Consider the following 22,722-nt stretch of genomic DNA (forward strand, 5'->3'; position numbering starts at 1 on the left):
ATGAAGGCTATGGGGAATGTGCATCAAGATGGCAGAATAGAATAGATGTCACATCATTGTTTCAGCTCCATCCACAGAGTTTTATACTACAGTCTGTGACATGGTTCAATGTGCCAATATTTTTATATATATAGACGATGTGTGGCCCTGTCCGGGGGTATCATCGGATGGGGCCACAGTGTCTTCTGATCCCTCCTGTCTCAGCCTCCAGTATTTATGCTGCAGTAGTTTATGTGTCGGGGGGCTAGGGTCAGTCTGTTACATCTGGAGTATTTCTCTTGTCTTATCCGGTGTCCTGTGTGTATTTAAATATGCTCTCTCTAATTCTCTCTTTCTCTCTTTCTGTCTTTCTCTCGGAGGACCTGAGCCCTAGGACCATGCCTCAGGACTACCTGGTATGATGACTCCTTGCTGTCCCCAGTCCACCTGGCCGTGCTGCTGCTCCAGTTTCAACTGTTCTGCCTGCGGCTATGGAACACTGACCTGTTCACCGGACGTGCTTGTTGCACCCTCGACAACTACTATGATTATTATTATTTGACCATGCTGGTCATTTAGGAACATTTTAACATTTTAACATCTTGACCATGTTCTGTTATAATATCCACCCTGCACAGCCAGAAGAGGACTGGCCACCCCTCATAGCCTGGTTCCTCTCTAGGTTTCTTCCTAGGTTTTTGGCCTTTCTAGGGAGTTTTTCCTAGGGAGTTTTTCCTAGCCACCGTGCTTCTTTCACATGCTTTGCTTGCTGTTTGGGGTTTTAGGCTGGGTTTCTGTACAGCACTTTGAGAATATCAGCTGATGTACGAAGGGCTATATAAAAATAAATTTGATTTGATTTGATTTTGATTCTCTTCCTCAATAGTGTGCAATGAATTCATAGTAGATGAAAAGCCTCAATGAGTATGACATCCTGGCATTGTAAAATATACTTTTTATTATGTAACATGAATTACAAACAATCAATTCAATGCAATAAAGGTCATTCAGCCCTGAAGGGCAATCATTTCTGGCAGGCATAGGACACAGTTAAAAGGCAATAATCATACACTTAAGATAAACATTTTGAAAGATGTTCCATTGTGCTTCCTTCTACACACAAGTATCTACTGCGATGATCCCCTGCCTGTTTCCTGAAGAGCACCAATACACACACACTCACCACGGTAGTCCATAAATACTTCCTGCCTGTCAGCCCAGGGGAAGCCCTTGCTAAGTACAGCCGTTGATCCCCAGTTTCCTAAAACACAAACACATGTTGTCTATAACTATGCTAGCCAACCAACTGTCAGGGAAAGCCCTCACTACATGATGACTCACAGACGGTCAGGGTGGAGAGGTTAACTGTGCTTATTATTAACTGTTTGTTTAGGCAATGCTTTAGGCTCCTCCGATTCCCCAATGCTTTAGGCTCCTCCGATTCCTCAATGCTTTAGGCTCCTCCGATTCCCCAATGCTTTAGGCTCCTCCGATTCCCCAATGCTTTAGGCTCCTCCGATTCCGCAATGCTTTAGGCTCCTCCGATTCCCAAATGCTTTAGGCTCCTCCGATTCCCCAATGCTTTAGGCTCCTCCGATTCCCCAATGCTTTAGGCTCTTCCGATTCCTCAATGATTTAGGCTCCTCCGATTCCCCAATGCTTTAGGCTCCTCCGATTCCCCAATGCTTTAGGCTCCTCCGATTCCTCAATGATTTAGGCTCCTCCGATTCCCCAATGCTTTAGGCTCCTCCGATTCCTCAATGCTTTAGGCTCCTCCGATTCCTCAATGCTTTAGGCTCCTCCGATTCCCCAATGCTTTAGGCTCCTCCGATTCCTCAATGCTTTAGCCTCCTCCGATTCCACAATACTTTAGCCTCCTCCGATTCCCCAATGCTTTAGGCTCCTCCGATTCCGCAATGCTTTAGGCTCCTCCGATTCCCCAATGCTTTAGGCTCCTCCGATTCCCCAATGCTTTAGGCTCCTCCGATTCCCCAATGCTTTAGGCTCCTCCGATTCCCCAATGCTTTAGGCTCCTCCGATTCCTCAATGCTTTAGGCTCCTCCGATTCCCCAATGCTTTAGGCTCCTCCGATTCCCCAATGCTTTAGGCTCCTCCGATTCCCCAATGCTTTAGGCTCCTCCGATTCCCCAATGCTTTAGGCTCCTCCGATTCCCCAATGCTTTAGGCTCCTCCGATTCCCCAATGCTTTAGGCTCCTCCGATTCCCCAATGCTTTAGGCTCCTCCGATTCCTCAATGCTTTAGGCTCCTCCGATTCCCCAATGCTTTAGCCTCCTCCAATTCCCCAATGCTTTAGGCTCCTCCGATTCCCCAATGCTTTAGGCTCTTCCGATTCCTCAATGATTTAGGCTCCTCCGATTCCTCAATGCTTTATGCTCCTCCAATTCCCCAATGCTTTATGCTCCTCCAATTCCTCAATGCTTTAGGCTCCTCCCATTCCCCGCCAGGATCTCTTTCCGACACCTCCACTAACCTTAGCAGTGGCAGGCAAACGAAAGGACCCCTGTGTTTTCTAATCTTGGTGTTCAGCACCCTCTATTGGAGAAGAGTTATACTAAATGTTGTTTGGAGATTTGCAATAAATAGCAAGTCCCATGAGGCGGGTCGTGTTCATTAAGGCATGCAACAAAAACATATTCAAAACAATGTGAGAAATGTTGCAGTGGAAAACAAAACATTAACCCTTTGCCTACAAATTCCGCAGCCCCGCAGAAATCGAACATAATTTTTTTAAATTCCCCATCAAAATCCGTCAATTTAAACTAGATACTTTATGTTTTTCTGCAGGGGCTATATGTCTCTCAATCCAACACATCCGTCATTATCGCCCTCCGCATCTGCTGTGAAAGGGGGCCGAGCTAGAGCGGTGTTTGTCCGACCATCAGACATCCAGGAAATCTGTAAAAAAAAAAAATCTTCATTATTTACCATTTCATTTCTATTGGGCACAAAATAATCTGAAACACAACCAAAACAAAGAGCAAATGCATCCAACACATTTGTAAACGTTGCAAGCTTGATGTAGTCATTGTGTGCAATGAATATGGGAACAAATACTAAACTTTTCATTACTTTAATACACATGTAAGTGAATTTGTCTAAATACTTTTGCTCCCCTAAGATGTCTAAACAGTTCACCAGATATGGATGAAAATACCCTCATATTAAAGTCATTATTTGATTTCAAATCTATACTCTATACTCCAAACGTTTGGAGTACAGAGTCAAAAGAAGAGAAAGTGCTCTAGCACCCCTGAACAATCTGAATAAAAGATGATATAATGTAATGTAAAACAAAGTGCACTGGACCTTTACTAGTCAGTCCTGTATTAGAGGACCGATATAGCTGTCTCTACCACGTGCCCCACCAACACTGTTGTTTCATTAAGTGAATGCACGACATATGCTGAAATGCATTATGTACATATATGCATGAATTGAATGTGAGATTGTGTTGGTTATTCAAATGCCTTTCTATTGGCTAAGCAGTCATTTCAAATGAAATATTTAATCCAATAATTTTTCTATATATGTTTTTAATACCTTAAAAGGGGTCTTAAAATTAAAATAGCTAAATCATTCTTGGTAGGATTACATTTACATTTTAGCAGACGCTCTTATACAGAGAATGCATACATTTCATACATTTTTTTGTATTGGCCCCCCGTGGGAATCGAACCCACAACCCTGGCGTTGCACACACCATGCTGGCGTTGCAAACACCATGCTCTACCAACTGAGCCACTGGGAAGGATCATCCTAAAACAATTGAATATATTAGCATCGAACCCCCCTCCCCCGGCTTAGACAGGGCTTAGACTCTCTAGATCAGCGGTTCTTAAACCTTTTCAGCCTGGGACCCAAATTAGAAATTCTGTGTTTTCCTGGGACCCAAGCTTATGAAAACATGCAACTGTACGTAAATATCGGTTCATTTTATTGCCCTTATGCCAGCCTAAAACAAATGCAATAAAGACAAATAACAATGAAATTAAATATAAATAGCTATTCATGTTTATTTTTCCACATTATAAACACTGTCTAGGTTGGAACTGTTGCTGTTAAAAATACAATAAATCATTTTAATTCTGAACTGGAATAAACTGATTGATCACATCAAACAGATGTAGAGCAGAAAACAAACACAAAGCCCTAATGAGAGGTGTGTGGCTGAAGCTTCAACAAGCAGGTCTATTCTGGACTCTGTTTCTGACAGTACAACACTGAGGTCATGCTCAACATTGACACTGTTTCTGTACCTTTTTAAAAAAAAAATTTAAGTATGCCAGAGTTTAGAACCCTGACTATGTGGTGCCAAACTGGATCAGAACATCTACTGCTTTCTCAGTCAGACAGGATACCACTTCCTGCTGTAGATGAGCAACCCAGAACTGTGTGAGTGGGTTTTCCTCAAAAAGCATCTCGCTTCAATCAGTTTATTCCAGTTCAGAATACATTTATTTACTTGTATTTTAACAGAAATAGTTCCAACCTAGACTTGTTTTCTCCAATCATTTCTACAATAAGATGTACAGTAGGCCTGATCATTTTTTCATCTTCATATGTACTGTTACTTAAGGTTGCACTATCAGTAGTTAGCTAGCTTGCTTTGGCTAACTTTAGCTAGCTAGCTAGCTAGCTAGCTAGCTATTAGCTGTGTACAAGGGGATTGTTTGAAAGAGAAACACATCTACTTCTATGAGAGATGGTACTCCCTTATTTCCACTGACCGTCATCTGTTATAAAATTATAACAATGCCTTCCTAGGTTGGAACTGTTGCTGTTAAAATACAATAAATCATTTTAATTCTGAACTGGAATAAACTGACTAACTTTTCCACTGTCAAGCATTGTTTTCTGAAGCATTCGGCCCTGTTCTGAAAGAACTCCCTGGGTTTACTGTCATGCTCAGTGTTGCCAGGGACAGCTGAAATTTATATCCCAATGACCTCTGAAAACCCACAACACAAGGCCTGAACTAGCCCCACCCCAAAAAAATTGCAGCAAGAGAGGAGTTGTCACATTTATCCATGAAACCATTTTTCCATAACGTTTTTGAGATAATTAAGGAATATCTACGTAATTTTTTAATGACGTAGGCTAAGAAGCAAAATTCGTTTTTCCATCAAAGTAATAATTCTTGCAAGTTTAAGAATATTTCGCAAGACAAAAGATAAATTGCCCTTAAACTCTCCAGATCATTTTCTATCAATGGATGCCAATTTAACTTGTTTGGACTGCTATGATTAAACAATAAGGTTCTAGGAGGTGTGGTGTATGGCCAATATACCACGGTTAATGGCTGTTCTTAGGACATAGCCCTTAGCCGTGATATATTGGCCATATACCACAAAACCCTGAGGAGCCTTATTGCTATTATAAACCACCCAGTTTATAATTGTAATTGTAAACTGGGTGGGTGGAGCCCTGAATGCTGACTGGCTGACAGCTGTGGTATGAATACCACGGATATGACAAAACATTTATTTGTACTGCTCTAATTTTGTTGGTAACCAGTTTATAATAGCAATAAGGCACCTCAGGGGTTTGTGATATATGGCCAATATACCACTACAGGCTGTGTCCAGACACTGTGTTGCGTGGTGAGTTAGAACAGCCCTTAGGCTTGTTATATTGGCCATTTACCACACCTCCTCTGGCCTTATTGCTTAAATAAATGTGCATAACTATAGATAAATCCAACAGGAGAGTTTGAGTGATGAAAGTTGGTCAGAGCATCTCAATCTCTGTGCAAGAAACACTTGGATGAAGTTTAAAATGTTTTGGTTATTTTCAAATGCCAGATGTTAATTAAGACTACAAACCGTTATGAATGGCCTCTTCGCAAGATTGACTTATTTCAATTGGAATAGGCTAGGCATACTGACTAAAATCGGGGTTTCAAATTATAGTTCAACTTTGCCTTGGTTTGCTGAGATAGATGCAGGTAGCCTATAGCCCCTGAAAAGGCCAACATTTAATTTCAGGGAAAAGTCCACAATGAAACTGACATTAAATGTGGAGAAGAATACATTCGCGATAGAGATGTGACCATGATCACAATTGATAACTTCCAATTTTTCCCCATAACAGAAGCACTTGAGGGAGTTCCATAACTTCCATTTCAAATGTCGACTCGCGCAGCGCTCCTGGCCCTAGAACTGAGCATGAGTAAAACCTTTCGCTTGATACGGTTATTCAGAAGAAGTCAACATTTGAATGCAATTTACTTTAAACCACCTGTGAGCGAATTTATCTAATGAGTTATAGTGCGCCCAAAGTCATTCTCCAATGCTTTGTCGCTTTTATCAGTTCTAGCGCATTAATGTTATACGGAAAAGGGGTGTCTCCATGATGACCAATAGAAATAGCCCACCTACAAATGGTAAAAAGTTGTCACGATGTGCTGCCAGTGTTGACAACTTAGCGACGTTGTCGCTATATTTATCGAGTATTCAGACTCCTCTAGCGACACATTTTCAAAAAATCGACTAGCGACAAATCTAGCGACTTTTTCTGGTGTTATTGGAGACTTTTGGACTCTGACGTGAAAGCACGTATCGTTCTTAATCTTCTCAACGAGCAGCGGGTGCTGCCGCCCTGCCGCCCACCCCGTCCCAAAGAACTCACAGGCGGCCCAGTCCTCGCGCAGCAGTCCCTCCCAGTTGCAGTCAAGAGCAGGAGATGTTCACCCCTCCGAGTCCAGACTGCAAATGAATTGCGCATGCGGGAAGCTGCCGCTGGCTGATCCCGCCCTGGCTTACATTCAGGGCGGGATGTAAATGTAAAATGTTCTTTGTCTAAACTAAATCACTGCACAAAAATAAATCACTGCATTTGACTCACACAGCCTCAGTCACTTACTCACCTTGCCCACTTTGTGTGTGCCACTCTGTGACATAAGCTAAACATCTAGCTGGCTAGCTCATCATGTCTCAGTCTAAACTGTACACTCAAAAATACAGAAAGGAGTGGGAATCAAACCCTGAATTCAAAGGCTGGTTGAAGCCGTTTATTGGAGATGATACATGGGCATACTGCCTGTATTGTAAGGCTGATTTCTACCCCAAACTTAGTGATGTAAAAAAAAAAACACATGACAACTCAAAAACATACTCAAAAGGCAAAGCCTTATAACATTTCCAACCAAAACTGTTATTTATGGTTAAAAAAATGTACTCTGCAAAAAAGGCTGAGGCCACCATCGCTGAACACTGTTCCATGCTGGCATGTGATCACAATGGAGAAGCATGTAGAGCTGCTTTCTCAGACTCCACTGCTGCTACCCACTTCAAAATGCACAGGACAAAGTGCACAGAAATGATTAATGGTGTTCTAGCACCAAACTTTCTGAAAAAGTTGGTCGCAGATGTGGGTGACCAACGTTTCGGCCTCCTCCTCGATGAGTCCACGATGTAAGTGTTTCTAAGTACCTGGGGGTTGTGATAAGGTACTTTAGTGACACCAAGCAGACAATTGTATCAACATTTCTGGGGCTTGTTGAGTTGGAGGGAGGAGATGCCAAATCTATAGCCCGTGCTGTTGTGGCTTTCCTCGAGAAGTGTTGTCTTAAAAAAGAGAAACTCCTGGGGATAGGGACTGACAACGCCTCTGTTACGACTGGGATTAACAATGGGGTCCATAAAGTGCTGAAGGAGGAGTATGGCCTCAAATATCTGGTTCTTATTCGCTGTGTGTGCCACTCTCTGCAGCTTGCTCATTTGTAGTTCTAAACATATTTCGGGTATTTTTTACTCACTTTTTGTCTCTCCCACGACTTTATTCCTCTCTCCTACAGCGTCCATCACAATAACATGCACATGGCGTCATTTTGCGACTTTTAGGGCAGCCAATAGCTACTTTCCTTACTGAGGAGTTGGCAACACTGTGCTGCTACTACTCCTTGACACAGCTGCAGCACTCTCTCAACGCCCCCCTTTCCACTCACTCAGTAACAAACCGCTCACTGCCTGATAGTCAGCAGCAGCAGGTTATAGTTAAATATATATTATTATTTTATGTTTTTAAAGAGAATGCCATGGCGGGCGCGGTGCAATTTAGAAGTAGTACCAAAACCCGCCACCAATACATTTTCACTCACGACATTGTCTTCAGAGTTGCCCAATTTCGTGAAAACCGCAAACATGGCAACCCTGGTCATGCTGTGGATGTTTGGTCAGGACGTGTCATTTTAATTTGTTCGTTTTGAGTTACTCATTACTAAGCACACAAAACACATGGTGGACGCTCGTCGTTATTTCTCAAAGTTTGTTTGAAACGAAGAAAGAGAAAAACATCGCTGTATTTGCGTTTCATGGCGATTGATCTCAGTCAGAATTTAGGCAGCGGCGAGTGGGAATGACAAGTCATTAGCTGACAGCGTATCATCTGCTGCTGAAGACAGCGCTGCAGCGTTTGGGTCGCTGAGTGATCTTCAAGAAAACTGCAGAAAAAAAAGATCTGGTAAACCGCGAAGAACACGGGCATCTCCCTCCCACTCGCTCAGCTGCCAAACTGACACCGGTGCTAAGCAGATAGCGCACTGAACAGAGAGCGCTGTTGCACTTGGCCAAAACAATTCCAGGAGTTCATGAAATAATTATACATTTAATCTAACACGTCGCGACCCATACTTTAAGAAAGGCTGATCTAGACTATAGACTAGAGGGTTAATAGTTAGCCCTTGGAAATCCAATCTTTACAGCCCTGAACAATGAATATGTTTTTCATTTTATCCAAAGCGTTAGAAACGGTTGATCATGAAACATTACTTTCTAAATTATTACGGTTTTCATGATTATACATATAATTCTTTATATAGTTATGTTTATGGTAGAGAACAATGTGTTTATGCAAACGGCTGTGCATCAAGATATCCTGTGGTTTGCCACAACGTTCGATAATTGGACCGTTACATTTATAATTAGTAGGTTTTGTTATGTTTTAACAAACCTTTTTTATTTTTGTACTTATGTTTTGTATATTGTTTTTTTGTGGTGTGGTTTCATATCAGCCCTTGGGCTTCCAGCCACACCTGCACACCGGTTTTTTATTTTTTTATTTTTTTTTACAAATTATTATTTTACTTGTTTTCTTTGGTGCAAATAAATAAATATAATATCTACAAAATCTTGTAACATAATGGAAAAATGTTGAAAACATTTGTACAGCTAAATCATTTCTGTACAAAACTATAATCTTGATGTACCTTTTTTGACCAGAGATCTGCTAATTAATCCTCAATCTGCGGACTTTATCCCATCCCCATAATGTTTCTGATTGCTTGCGAGATGATGTCATGAACATGGTATACTGCTATTTGTTTTAAATAGCCTTTATCTGGTTGTAATCTGGTTTGTTGAAATATAAACATCTAGAAAACCAGTTAACAACTAGAAACAGGCTTCACTAAGCCAAATGTTGCCTTCTGGGGTATTATTCAGTCAGTGACAATGTGTCTCTCGCTCTTTTTCTCTCTCTACAAACAAGCAAATGATAAAAATATTCTTCAGATAAAAACCGAGATGACTGTGTTAAAAGATAAATACAGTAGCTCTACTATTCAAATCAATATCACGTGGTCTAAAGCACTGCATCGCAGTGCTAACTGTGCCACTAGAGATTCTAGATCCGAGTCCAGGCTCTGTCTCAGCCGGCCGCGACGGGGGAGACCCATGTGGCGGCGCACAATTGGCCCAGTGTCGTCCGGGTTAGGGGAGGGTTTGGCCGGAAGGGATGTCCTTGTCCCATCGCGCACTAGTGACTCCTGTGGCGGGCGGGGCGCAGTGCAGGCTGACACGGTTGCTAGGTGCACGGTGTTTCCTCCGACACATTGGTGCGACTGGTTGCCGGATTAAGTGGGCATTGTGTTAAGAAGCAGTGCGGAGGGTTGGGTTGTGTTTTGGAGGACGCACGGACAAGACTGTAACTACCAATTGGATACCACGAAAAAGGGGTAAAAGTAACAACAACAAAAAAATTAAAAAGATCCAAAAAACAAATATACAAAAAAAAATATATATATATATATACACAATTCCACGATCTAACAATTCAGTTCTAATTTGCTAATTGTTGGCTACTGTCCGTTCGTTTTTTAAATAATTCTAATGTTTCAGTAAGATTTGAATGAAGAAAGCTAAACCGAGAGCAGCGCCATCTTTCTTTCGATCCTGCCAGTATTGTAACCTGCTGCAACGACACTCTTGCGAACGTTCTCTTTGCGTGGTGTTCTGGGAAACGAGTGCTGCATCTTGGACCGTTGTAGGAACGATACATTGTTAAAACACTTGCAAGCCTTAGTTCCATCATTATCGGAAACCGGGTCCAGGGCCAATATCCACAAAGTGTCTCAGAGTATGAGTGCTGATCTAGGATCTGTCCATACAATCTTATTCATTATGATCTAAAAGTCTGGTCCCAGTACTGTAACTGTAGAGGAGTCTGGTCTCAGTACTGTAGCTGTAGAGGAGTCTGGTCTCAGTAGTGGAGCTGTAGAGGAGTCTGGTCTCAGTACTGTAACTGTAGAGGAGTCTGGTCTCAGTACTGTAACTGTAGAGGAGTCTGGTCTCAGTAGTGGAGCTGTAGAGGAGTCTGGTCTCAGTACTGTAACTGTAGAGGAGTCTGGTCTCAGTACTGTAACTGTAGAGGAGTCTGGTCTCAGTACTGTAACTGTAGAGGAGTCTGGTCTCAGTACTGTAACTGTAGAGGAGTCTGGTCTCAGTACTGTAACTGTAGAGGAGTCTGGTCCCAGTACTGTAACTGTAGAGGAGTCTGGTCCCAGTACTGTAACTGTAGAGGAGTCTGGTCTCAGTACTGTAACTGTAGAGGAGTTTGGTCTCAGTACTGTAACTGTAGAGGAGTCTGGTCTCAGTACTGTAACTGTAGAGGACTCTGGTCTCAGTACTGTAACTGTAGAGGAGTCTGGTCTCAGTAGTGTAGCTGTAGAGGAGTCTGGTCTCAGTAGTGGAGCTGTAGAGGAGTCTGGTCCCAGTACTGTAACTGTAGAGGAGTCTGGTCTCAGTACTGTAACTGTAGAGGAGTCTGGTCTCAGTACTGTAACTGTAGAGGAGTCTGGTCTCAGTACTGTAACTGTAGAGGAGTCTGGTCTCAGTAGTGGAGCTGTAGAGGAGTCTGGTCTCAGTACTGTAACTGTAGAGGAGTCTGGTCTCAGTACTGTAACTGTAGAGGAGTCTGGTCTCAGTACTGTAACTGTAGAGGAGTCTGGTCCCAGTACTGTAACTGTAGAGGAGTCTGGTCTCAGTACTGTAACTGTAGAGGAGTCTGGTCTCAGTACTGTAACTGTAGAGGAGTCTGGTCTCAGTACTGTAACTGTAGAGGAGTCTGGTCCCAGTACTGTAACTGTAGAGGAGTCTGGTCTCAGTCTAGTACTGGATGCTGTATACCCAGCAAACCGGGAACTTTCCCAGGACATTAGCTAATATTCCCATTAAGTTCTAATAAAGGGTTTATCTAACATTAGGATGATAACGTCCCAAAAACATCAAAATCCTGTTGTTGAGAACACATGTTTTAAATGAAATAACATTACCTAAAATGTTGTGCACAACATCTGTAACAACCACCAAGTTCAAATCAAAGTTTATTTGTCACGTGCGCCGAATACAACAGGTGTAGACCTTACAGTGAAATGCTTACTTACAGGCTCTAACCAATAGTGCGAGAAAAAAAAAGCTATGTGTGTGTGTGTGTGTGTGTGTGTGTGTGTGTGTGTGTGTGTGTGTGTGTGTGTGTAGGTAAGTAAAGAAATAAAAACAACAGTAGAAAGACATTTGAAAATAAGAGTAGCGAGGCTATATACAGACACCGGTTAGTCAGGCTTATTGAGGTAGTATGTACATGTAGGTATGGTTAAAGTGACTATGCATATATGATGAACAGAGAGTAGCAGTAGCGTAAAAAGAGGGGTTGGCGGGTGGTGGGACACAATGGAGATAGCCCGGTTAGCCAATGTGCGGGAGCACTGGTTGGTCGGGCCAATTGAGGTAGTATGTACATATGTACATGAATGTATAGTTAAAGTGACTATGCATATAAGATAAACAGAAAGTAGCAGCAACGTAAAAGAAGGGTTGGGGGGGCACACAATGCAAATAGTCCAGGTAACCATTTGGTTACCTGTTCAGGAGTCTTATGGCTTGGGGGTGAAAACTGTTGAGAAGCCTTTTTGTCCTAGACTTGGCCGTCCGGTACCGCTTGCTACGCGGTAGTAGAGAGAACAGTCTATGACTGGGGTGGCTAGGGTCTTTGACAATTTTTAGGGCCTTCCTCTGACACCGCCTGGTGTAGAGGTCCTCGACGGCAGGCAGCTTTGACCCAGTGATGTACTGGGCCGTACGCACTACACTCTGAAGTGCCTTGCGGTCGGAGGCCGAGCAATTGCCGTACCAGGCAGTGATGCAACCAGTCAGGATGCTCTCGATGTTGCAGCTGTAGAACCTTTTGAGGATCTCAGGACCAGGGGCGGAAATCCCGGGGGGGACGGGGGGGACACGACCCCCCCATCCTTAGAAAAATATGATTTGTCCCCCCCAATATATCACTGAAACATAACTATGTAATTTAAATAATATTAATAATACGCAATGAAAGCAATTGTGCTGATTATAGACACTTAATAGCGTGTTTTTAAGTTTCAAAAGATTGCGACCCCCCCACCCTTTGCCTCACAATGTTTTGATCCACTGCCAGTTCCTTAGTTGGCAAGGTAACAGAGGGGTCGTGGCTACTGTCTGAAAGGCACTCAATGAATGTAACTGAAGTGAGGTTAATCCAGTCAATCGCGCACACACACTAGCTGAATATGCAGAGCTAGCGCGCAAATATTAACTATTAAGCTAGCTAGTACCTATTCCATTTATGTGGCCTCGTCAAAGATGGAATCTTTGCTATAGTCAATTTATTCCAAGATCAGCATGCAGATGATGTAAGTTTGTGCTTCAAAGTCCCTGCGATAAGGTTAAAGATAAACTGAGGTCCAAACTGAACAGAACTACACTCTCTTCTACCATTGTCTTAAATATATTTAATGGTCTCGTTGCAAAAGCTAAATTGTCGCAAGGGAACTTTTATTTATTTATTTTATTTCACCTTTATTTAACCCGGGTAGCAAAGATTATAGCAAACACCACTGAAACAGAATTGGTGCTCGCTAGCTTTGCAAATTCTGCTATTGTTGGAAGCCAGCCAATATGAAACAAACTATTAAAATTACAAAAGGTTGCAGCATATGTTGTGTAAATGGTGAACTCATACAGCTGTCAACTCTTGTCATTTTAATCCGTTTCACATTTGCTAGCTACCTTTTAGATCGAAGCCAAAATAGAATGATTGAAGATGATAGAAGCCCATCTCCTACTGTAAATAACCTACACACTGTGTGTGTAGCCAGCCAGCCAGCCAGGTAGAAAAATGGCAGAAAAATAAAAGACGGACATCAGAGTATTTTTCAATACACCAAAACGCATAGTAAGAACCCTAGTAGCCTAATATCTCAAAGACTAGTTGATAAAATGTTCATAAGAAAGAAATGAAATTCTAATGGAAATGTTTCACAATGATGTCATTAGGCAGAGCAGGCAACAGATGGCACACAGACAGCAGAGTTGGGGACAGATATGCAGGGACAGACTGGCAGAGACAGGGAGTCTCAGGTAAGTTTGTTGAGTCTTTGTTTGGCAACATTATGAAAGGTTCTCCATTTTTTTTACTTGTAAAATAGGAACATAATTGGAAAATGCCATGGATACCCCCACTCTCAACTTACTGGTGACTGAACTAAGATTTGTTAAAGGCAATGGTATTGCTGTTGTGATTAGTTGTGTAGTTTTGGGTACCGGTAGTTAGGAGTACGGCAAACACCTTATTTCTTTGGTTCCTCAATATACATTTACCATATTACAATGTAGGCTATGTGTTACAGCACTACTTTTGGTGTCCCCCTCAGGAATTGCTCTTGAGAAAATGTTATGTAATTGTCCCCTCCAAAGTTGATATCAGATTTTCGCCCCTGATCAGGACCCATGCCAAATCTTTTTAGTTTCCTGAGGGGGAATAGGTTTTGTCGTGCCCTCTTCATGACTGTCTTGGTGTGTTTGGACCATTCTAGTTTGTTGTTGATGTGGACACCAAGGAACTTGAAGCTCTCAACCTGCTCCACTACAGCCCCGTCGATGAGAATGGGGGCGTGCTCGGTGCTCCTTTTCCTGTAGTCCACAATCATCTCCTTAGTCTTTGTTACGTTGAGGGATAGGTTGTTATTCTGGCACCACCCAAGTTCTCATTAGGTTCAAGTATTGTAATAACACAATGTATCAGTAATGTTTTCCCAGCAAACCAAAATTGGATCTGTGAAAGTCCCCAGAACATTTGTTAGGTTGTGGAAAATGTTCTAATAACACAAAAACTGTCCAGTCATGCTGATTATACAATGTTTGTATCAAACATTCGCCTGATGTTGCAAGAATATTCCCAGAACACATTTAGTCTGATCTTTAAATGTTCCCAGAATGTTTCATTAGGTTGTGGGAACAGTCTGGTGGGAACATTGTGGGGACATCACAAAATATATATTCCCAAAACACAAAAACTGCCCAGTTGTGTGGATGATTCTACAATGTTTCATTTAGGGTGCAAAAAACATTCACCTGATGTTACAACAACGTTCCCAGAACGCATTTCGTCTGCTCTTTAAAAGGATCCCAGAATGTTTCTTTAGGTCAGGGGTACTCAATTCTTACCCTACGAGGTCCGGAGCCAGTTTTCTGTTCTACCTGATAATTAATTGCACACACCTGGTGTCCCTGGTCTAAATCAGCCTGATTAGAGGGGAACAATGAAAAAAAGCAGTGGAACTGGCTTCGAGGTCCAAAGTTGAGTTGGAGGGCTCTAGATTGTGGGAACATTGTGTGGATATGACAAGAAATGTGTTCCCAAAATATTACACAACATCCCAAGAACGTCCTAAAAACATAATCGGGTATGTCCCCAGGACAAACTGGGAACTAAACAAAACCTTCAGGGGACCATGACACATCATGTTGGCGATTGAGAGTCTGAATGACTCACTACTGTAGTGGCTCTGGATAAGAGCGTCTGCTAAATGACTAACATGTACACACCTTTCAAAAGTTTGGGGTCACTTAGAAATTCCCTTGTTTTTGAAAGAAAAGCAATTTTTTCGTCCATTAAAATAACATCAAATTGATCAGAAATACAGTGTAGACATTGTTAATGTTGTAAATGACTATTGTAGCTGGAAACGGCAGATTTTTTTATGGAATATCTACATAGGCGTACAGAGGGCCATTATCATCAACCACCACTCCTGTGTTCCAATGGCACGTTGTCTTAGCTAATCCAAGGTTATCATTAAAAAAAGGCTAATTGATCATTAGAAAACCCTTTTGCAATTATGTTAGCACAGCTGAAAACTGTTGTGCTGATTAAAGAAGCAATAAAACTGACCTTCTTTAGACTAGTTGAGTATCTGGAGCATCAGCATTTGTGGGTTCAATTACCATCTCAAAATGGCCAGAAACAAATAACTTTCTTCTGAAACTTGTCAGTCTATTCTTGTTCTGAGAAATTAAGGCTATTCCATGCGAGAAATTGCAAAGAAACTGAAGATCTCGTACAACGCTATCCCTTCACAGAACAGCGCAAACTGGCTCTAAACAGACTAGAAAGAGGAGTGGGAGTCCCCGGTGCACAAATGAGCAAGAGGACAAATATTTGAGTGTCTAGTTTGAGAAACAGACGCCTCACAAGTCCTCAACTGGCAGCTTCATAAAATAGTACCTGGATTTGAGAACAAATGTTGTATACAGGTGAAGTCGGAAGTTTACATACACCTTAGCCAAGTACATTTTAACTCAGTTTTTCACAATTCCTGACATTTAATCCTAGTAAAAATTCCCTGTCTTAGGTCAGTTAGGATCACCACTTTATTTTAAGAATGTGAAATGTCAGAATAATAGTACAGAGAATGATTTATTTCAGCTTTTATTTCTTTCATCACATTCCCAGTGGGTCAGAAGTCTATATACACTCAATTAGTATTTGGTAGCATTGCCTTTAAATTGTTTAACTTGGGTCAAACGTCCCTTCTTGACAGAGCTGGTGTTACTGAGTCAGGTTTGTAGGCTTCCTTGCCCGCACACACTTTTTCAGTTCTGCCCACAAATTGTCTATAGGATTGAGTTCAGGGCTTTGTGATGGCCACTCCAATACCTTGACTTTGTTGTCCTTAAGCCATTTTGTCACAACTTTGGAAGTATGCTTGGGGTCACTGTCCATTTGGAAGACCCATTTGCGACCAAGCTTTAACTTCCTGACTGATGTCTTGATGTTGCTTCAATATATCCACATCATTTTCCTCCCTCATGAAGCCATCTATTTTGTGAAGTGCACCAGTCCCTCCTGCAGCAAAGCACCCCCACAACATGATGCTGCCACCCCCGTGCTTCACGGTTGGGACAGTGTTCTTCAGCATGCAAGCCTCCCCCTTTTTCCTCCAAACATAACAATGGTCATGATGGCCAAACAGTTCTATTTTGGTTTCATCAGACCAGAGGGCATTTATCCAAAAAGTACGATCTTTGTCCCCATGTGCAGTTGCAAACCATAGTCTGGCTTTTTTATGGTGGTTTTGGAGCAGAGACTTCTTCCTTGCTGAGCGTCCATTCAGGTTATGTCGATATAGGACTCTTTTTACTGTGGATATAGATACTTTTGTCCCTGTTTCCTCCAGCATCTTCACAAGGTCCTTTGCTGTTGTTCTGGGATTGATTCGCACTTTTTGCACCAAAGTACATTCATCTCCTTCCTGAGCGGTATGACGGCTGTGTGGTCCCATGGTGTTTATACTTGCGTACTATTGTTTGTACAGATGAACATTGTACCTTCAGGCGTTTGGAAATTGCTCCCAAGGATGAACCAGACTTGTGGAGGTCGCCACATTTTTTTCTGAGGTCTTGGCTGATTTCTTTTGATTTTCCCACAATGTCAAGCAAAGAGGCACTGAGTTTGAAGGTAGGCCTTGAAATACATCCACTGGTACACCTCCAATTGATTCAAATGATGTCAATTAGCCTATCAGAAGCTTCTAAAGCCATGACATCGTTTTCTGGAATTTTCCAAGCTGTTAAAAGGCACAGTCAACTTAGTGTATGTATACTTCTGACCCACTGAAATTGTGATACAGTGAATTATAAGTGAAATAATCTGTCTGTAAACAATTGTTGGAAAAATTACTTGTGTCATGCACAAAGTAGATGTCCTAACTGACTTGCCAAAACTATAGTTTGTTAACAAGAAATTTGTGAGGTGGTTAAAAAACGAGTTTTAATGACTCCAACCTAAGTGTATGTAAACTTCCGACTTCAACTGTATATAGGCAACAGTACAGAATGTCATCTTTTATTTGAGGGTATTTTCATACATATCTGTTTTACCGTTTAGAAATGAAAGCACTTTACGTATCTAGTCCCCCCATTTGAATGTATAAGTATTTGGACCAATTCACTTATTTAGTCAAAAGCACGCAAAGACCACATCACCCTTTGACTCTACAACTTGTTGGATGCATTTTCAGTTTTTTTTATTTTTTATTTTTTTCAGATTATATTGTGCCCAATAGAAAGGAATTGTATATAATTTCTGTCATTTTGAAGTAGCTTTTATTGTAAATAATTATAGAATATGTTTTTAAACACTACTAAAGAGGGTTAAACCAAGGCCTTATACCTTAAAGAGGGTTAATAAATTATGTTATGATAAACCATAAGTTCTCCTCTTCAGGAGACCTCTGTGTGTGTGTTAAAACCTGTATTGAGTGTTGGGACCTTCAGACACTATCAGAAGGCGTCTACATTCAGACTCTTCCTGTCTGGATCCCACCGTGGTTATCTGGTTTTCTGAGAACACAAGGATGCCACAGACCTGATGAAACCAGCCCCCGTCAGAAGATGCTTACACTCGTTCACCTTGTCATGACCCTATACTTGTGATGAAACGTCAAGTTTCGGTCAAACCCACTTCTGAGTTTTTACTTGCTGATAAGATGGTTTCTGCTGTCAGTGGGAGGTTAGATTTATTAAAATGTTGTTGCCAGGGAAAGTTACGTAAGGGGATTGAGGAGGCTAAATGAGTTTCAGGATGTCTTAGACATTTTGCATTTTGGGGAGAAACTATCATATACTGTACTCTGTACCAACTTCTGCCTACAAAGGAGTATTTTTTTAACACTTAAACAACAAGTCTGTGTTTCCTTTCCATTACTAATGTATGTTTGATAATTATATAGACCTGATCATCTGTTGAAGAAACTGACCAACACTACTATAATGATAGGATCAAAATAGTTTTTTTTCCTTTACGGTGTGAGAGAGAATTGTTGTGTATCACATTTTTACAAACAGGTAAAGGCGGTAAAGCAAAGAGCAGTATACAATTTCCAAGACATCATCTGGCAAACAATCAGAAACATTGTGGGGATGGGATAAAGTCAGCAGGATGAGGATTAATTAGCAGTTCTCTTGTCAAAAAAGGTAAATCAGGATTATAGGTTTGTCCAAACATTATTTAACTGTACAAAAATGTCCATGATGTTACAAGATTTGCAGATGTTTTTGTTTTCCAGTGCAAAATGTCTTAATGAACATGACCCACCTCATGGGCCTTTCTATTTATATTAAAAGTCCAAACATCATGTAGTATAACTACTCTCCAATAGAGGGCGCTAAACACCAAGGTTAGAAGAGGCAACGCAAGGGTGCTTTTTTTGCCTACCACTGCAAAGGTTAGTGGAAGTGCCTGAAAGAGATCCTGGAAGGGAATCGGAGGAGACATTTGGGAGCATTTGGGATTTGGAGGAGCCTAAAGCATTTGGGATTCGGAGGAGCCTAAAGCATTGGGGATTCGGAGGAGCCTAAAGCATTGGGGAATCGGAGGAGCTTAAAGCATTGAGGAATCGGAGGAGCCTAAAGCATTTGGGAATCGGAGGAGCCTAAAGCATTGAGGAATCGGAGGAGCCTAAAGCATTGAGGAATCGGAGGAGCCTAAAGCATTGAGGAATCGGAGGAGCCTAAAGCATTGGGGAATCGGAGGAGCTTAAAGCATTGGCGAATCGGAGGAGCCTAAATCCTTGTCAAAACAAACAGTTAATAATAACCACAGTTAACCTCTCCACCCTGACTGTTGTTAAGTTGGCATGTAGTGAGGGTTTCCCTGACAGTTGTTTGGCTAGCTTAAATAGACAATGTGTGTGAGAGTTTTAGGAAAGGTGTGATCACGGCAGAGGTCAGCAAGGGCTTCCCCTGGGCTGGCAGGGAGTATTTATGGACTACGGTGTGTGTGTGCACGCGCTTTAGGAAACAGGCAGGGGATCACCGCAGTAGATACGTGTGTATGTAGAAGGAAACACAATGGAACATTTTTCAAAATGTGTATTATTACTGCCTTTGAACTGTCGTATGCCTGCCATAAAGTATTGCTCCTCAGGGATTAATTAGGTTTATTACATTAAATTGATGCTTGTTTGTAATTTGTTTCATAATTACAGGATTTTTTTTATTAATGCCAGGATGTCATACCATTTTAAGGGTTTAATCTAGTATGAAATCACTGCACAGTATTGAGGAACAGAATCGTCTTTTCACTCTTTTCACAAGTTCACTGTATTGTAGATTCCTCTCCATTATTCCCTTTGTTGTATTAGCACAGTAAACTTGATATCAATTCAAGCTCCAAGATGGCAGCGATTAGAAAAACTGAAAAAGTAGATTCAGCAAATGTACAGGCGCATTGAACTATGTCGCACGCCATAGCCTTCGTTAGATCACATTAGATCATCGCTTCTATGTTTGGAAAAGCCTAGTATGTTGATATTGGCCACTTCCAATCAAATTTATTTATATAGCCCTTCTTACATCAGCTGATAACTCAAAGTGCTGTAAAGAAACCCAGCCTAAAACCCCAAACAGCAAGCAATGCAGGTGTAGAAGCACGGTGGCTAGGAAAAACTCCCTAGAAAGGCCAAAACCTAGGAAGAAACCTAGAGAGGAACCAGGCTATGAGGGGTGGCCAGTCCTCTTCTGGCTGTTCCGGGTGGAGATTATAACAGCACATGGCCAAGATGTTCAAATGTTCATAAATGACCAGCATGGTCAAATAATAACAATCATAGTAGTTGTCGAGGGTGCAACAAGTCAGTAACACAAGAGTAAGTGTCAGTTGGCTTTTTCATAGCCGATCTTTGAGAGTATCTCTACCGCTCCTGCTGCCCCTAGAGAGTTGAAAACAGCAGGTCTGGGACAGGTAGCACGTCCGGTGAACAGGTCAGGGTTCCAGCAGGTCTGGGACAGCAGGTCTGGGACAGGTAGCACGTCCGGTGAACAGGTCAGGGTTCCATAGCCGCAGGCAGAACAGTTGGAACTGGAGCAGCAGCACGGCCAGGTGGACTGGGGACAGCAAGGAGTCATCAAGCCAGGTAGACCTGAGGCATGGTCCTAGGGCTCAGGTTCTCCGAGAGAGAGAAAGAAAGAAAAAGAGAAAGAGATAATTAGAGAGAGCATATTTAAATTCACACAGGACACCGGAAAAGACAAGAGAAATACTCCAGATGTGACAGACTGACACTAGCCCCCTGTCATGACGTTGGCCTCTTGTGGTACAGGAAGGACAGTTGACCCCCTCCCTTTTGCACCACCACCCAACCTACCTTCCCCCCAATCCACCCTGTGTGTAAAGGGTTGTAAAAACTCTAAAATTCCAGGAGAGTCTCTGGCCACATGGCCCATAGAGAGACACAGGAAATTCTTCCAACTCATAGAATTGGAGAGCCAAGCGACATTTTGTGTTCTGGAGAAGGTATGGAAGATTGGTGAAGAATCCAGCTACGAACTGATCCTCTTGGTACAATTTTGTGATACTCAGAAGAGACAATATAGCCATATTACCATAAAACTGTTTATATGATAGACTCAGCTTGAGAATTGCATCATAATGGGTGTATGGAATGTATTAATAAGGATAAAGCTTTTATAATACATTGAGATGCGATGTACTGATGTAATGTGATAGAATTGTATTTCTGTAACCAAGTCTAACTCAGTCATAGGCACGCCCCCAGGGACCCATACAGGACCAGGCGTCATTTGACAAGCCTGTTCTATAGGCACTATAAAACACCCCCTGATTTACATTTCTTCAGACCAGGCCTCCACTCCATTGCGAGAAGTGGGCCAATAGGTTTGACCATCCAAGTACTCTACTGAAAGTGAACTATACCACGTGGTTAACTTTTAGACTATTGATACTGACAGAATAAGAACACATCTTTGATATTAATTATTAGTCTGCAGCTAAGTAAATTATATCATTGAACGCGAAGACCAACGAAACATCCATTCTACAACGACATTAATGAATGTCGCTTTGAAAGATCCATTCTAACCGAGAGAGAGACTCTCCATCAGAACTACTCTCCAACAAGAATCAGAACGACACACTGAGCGTAAATATATATTGATTGCAATTGTTCCCGAATGAGTGAGCCTTCAATTGTCAATTGTTAATATTAATGAACTCTGTGTGCCACAGCTGACCTTTTATGATCCATTGTTCAACAGGCCGACCTGCCTGTTTAGCCCACAAGGGCACATTCCTCTACCAATCCTTTGTGACGATAATTACTGTTTGTATGTTTTCTGTTAATTACTTAGTGTAGTAAATAAATGATTTTAAGACAATTGATGTATGGATGATTTTAGTAAAGACTGGGTTCGTGCAGATACAACAATTTACGACGTTTGGAATGAGACTGGACTAGAGGTAAAATACACCATTTAAACCAGAAGATAATCGGCCTATACTATAATAGAATATAATATTATAGTACAGGAAAGTTATATTAGGAAAATTATAGCTTTGTAATCTGAATATTCTCCTTGGTGCCCCAATCTCCTAGTTAATTACAATTAAACGATCAATCAGTTTAATCGCGTGATAATAATTACAGGGAGCTAATTGATAAACATATCTTCAGTTTAATGGTACCCCCGAAGACACGACACCCCCGACACATAAACTACTGCAGCATAAATACTGGAGGCTGAGACAGGAGGGGTCAGGAGAAACTGTGGCCCCATCCGATGAAACCCCCGGACAGGGCCAAACAGGTCCTGTCTTAATGCATATATTTTATATACCCTCACTTAATGCATATATTTTTTACTATACTTAATGCATATATTTTACTATACTATATTTTTACTATATTTTTACTATACAGTATGTTGTAAATATAATATACTGGTAGTATGGTAAGTACATAGTATATACACTGAGTGTAGAAAACATTAGGAACACCTGCTCTTTCCATGAGAGACTGACCAGGTGAAAGCTATAATCTGTAATCACTTGTTAAATCCACTTCAATCAGTGTAGATGAAGGGGAGGAGACAAGTTAAAGAAGGATTTTTAAGCCTTGAGACAATTGAGACGTACTGTGGTCCAAACACTTAAAAGACACACCCTCGTCCACTTACCCTCGCCTTATGCCCTTGGGGGAATCCCCGTCGCCATCTTGGAGGGTGGTCCAAATTATTAGCCAAGCAAGGGAAGTTTGCAACGTAAGCCCCTCAGCCCTTGTTTTTATTCGGCTTTGCGAGTGTACAATTATGCCTGCGGTCCAAACACTTAAA

This window comes from Salmo salar, chromosome ssa12, assembly GCF_905237065.1.
Source record: "Salmo salar chromosome ssa12, Ssal_v3.1, whole genome shotgun sequence".
Lineage (NCBI taxonomy): Eukaryota > Metazoa > Chordata > Actinopteri > Salmoniformes > Salmonidae > Salmo > Salmo salar.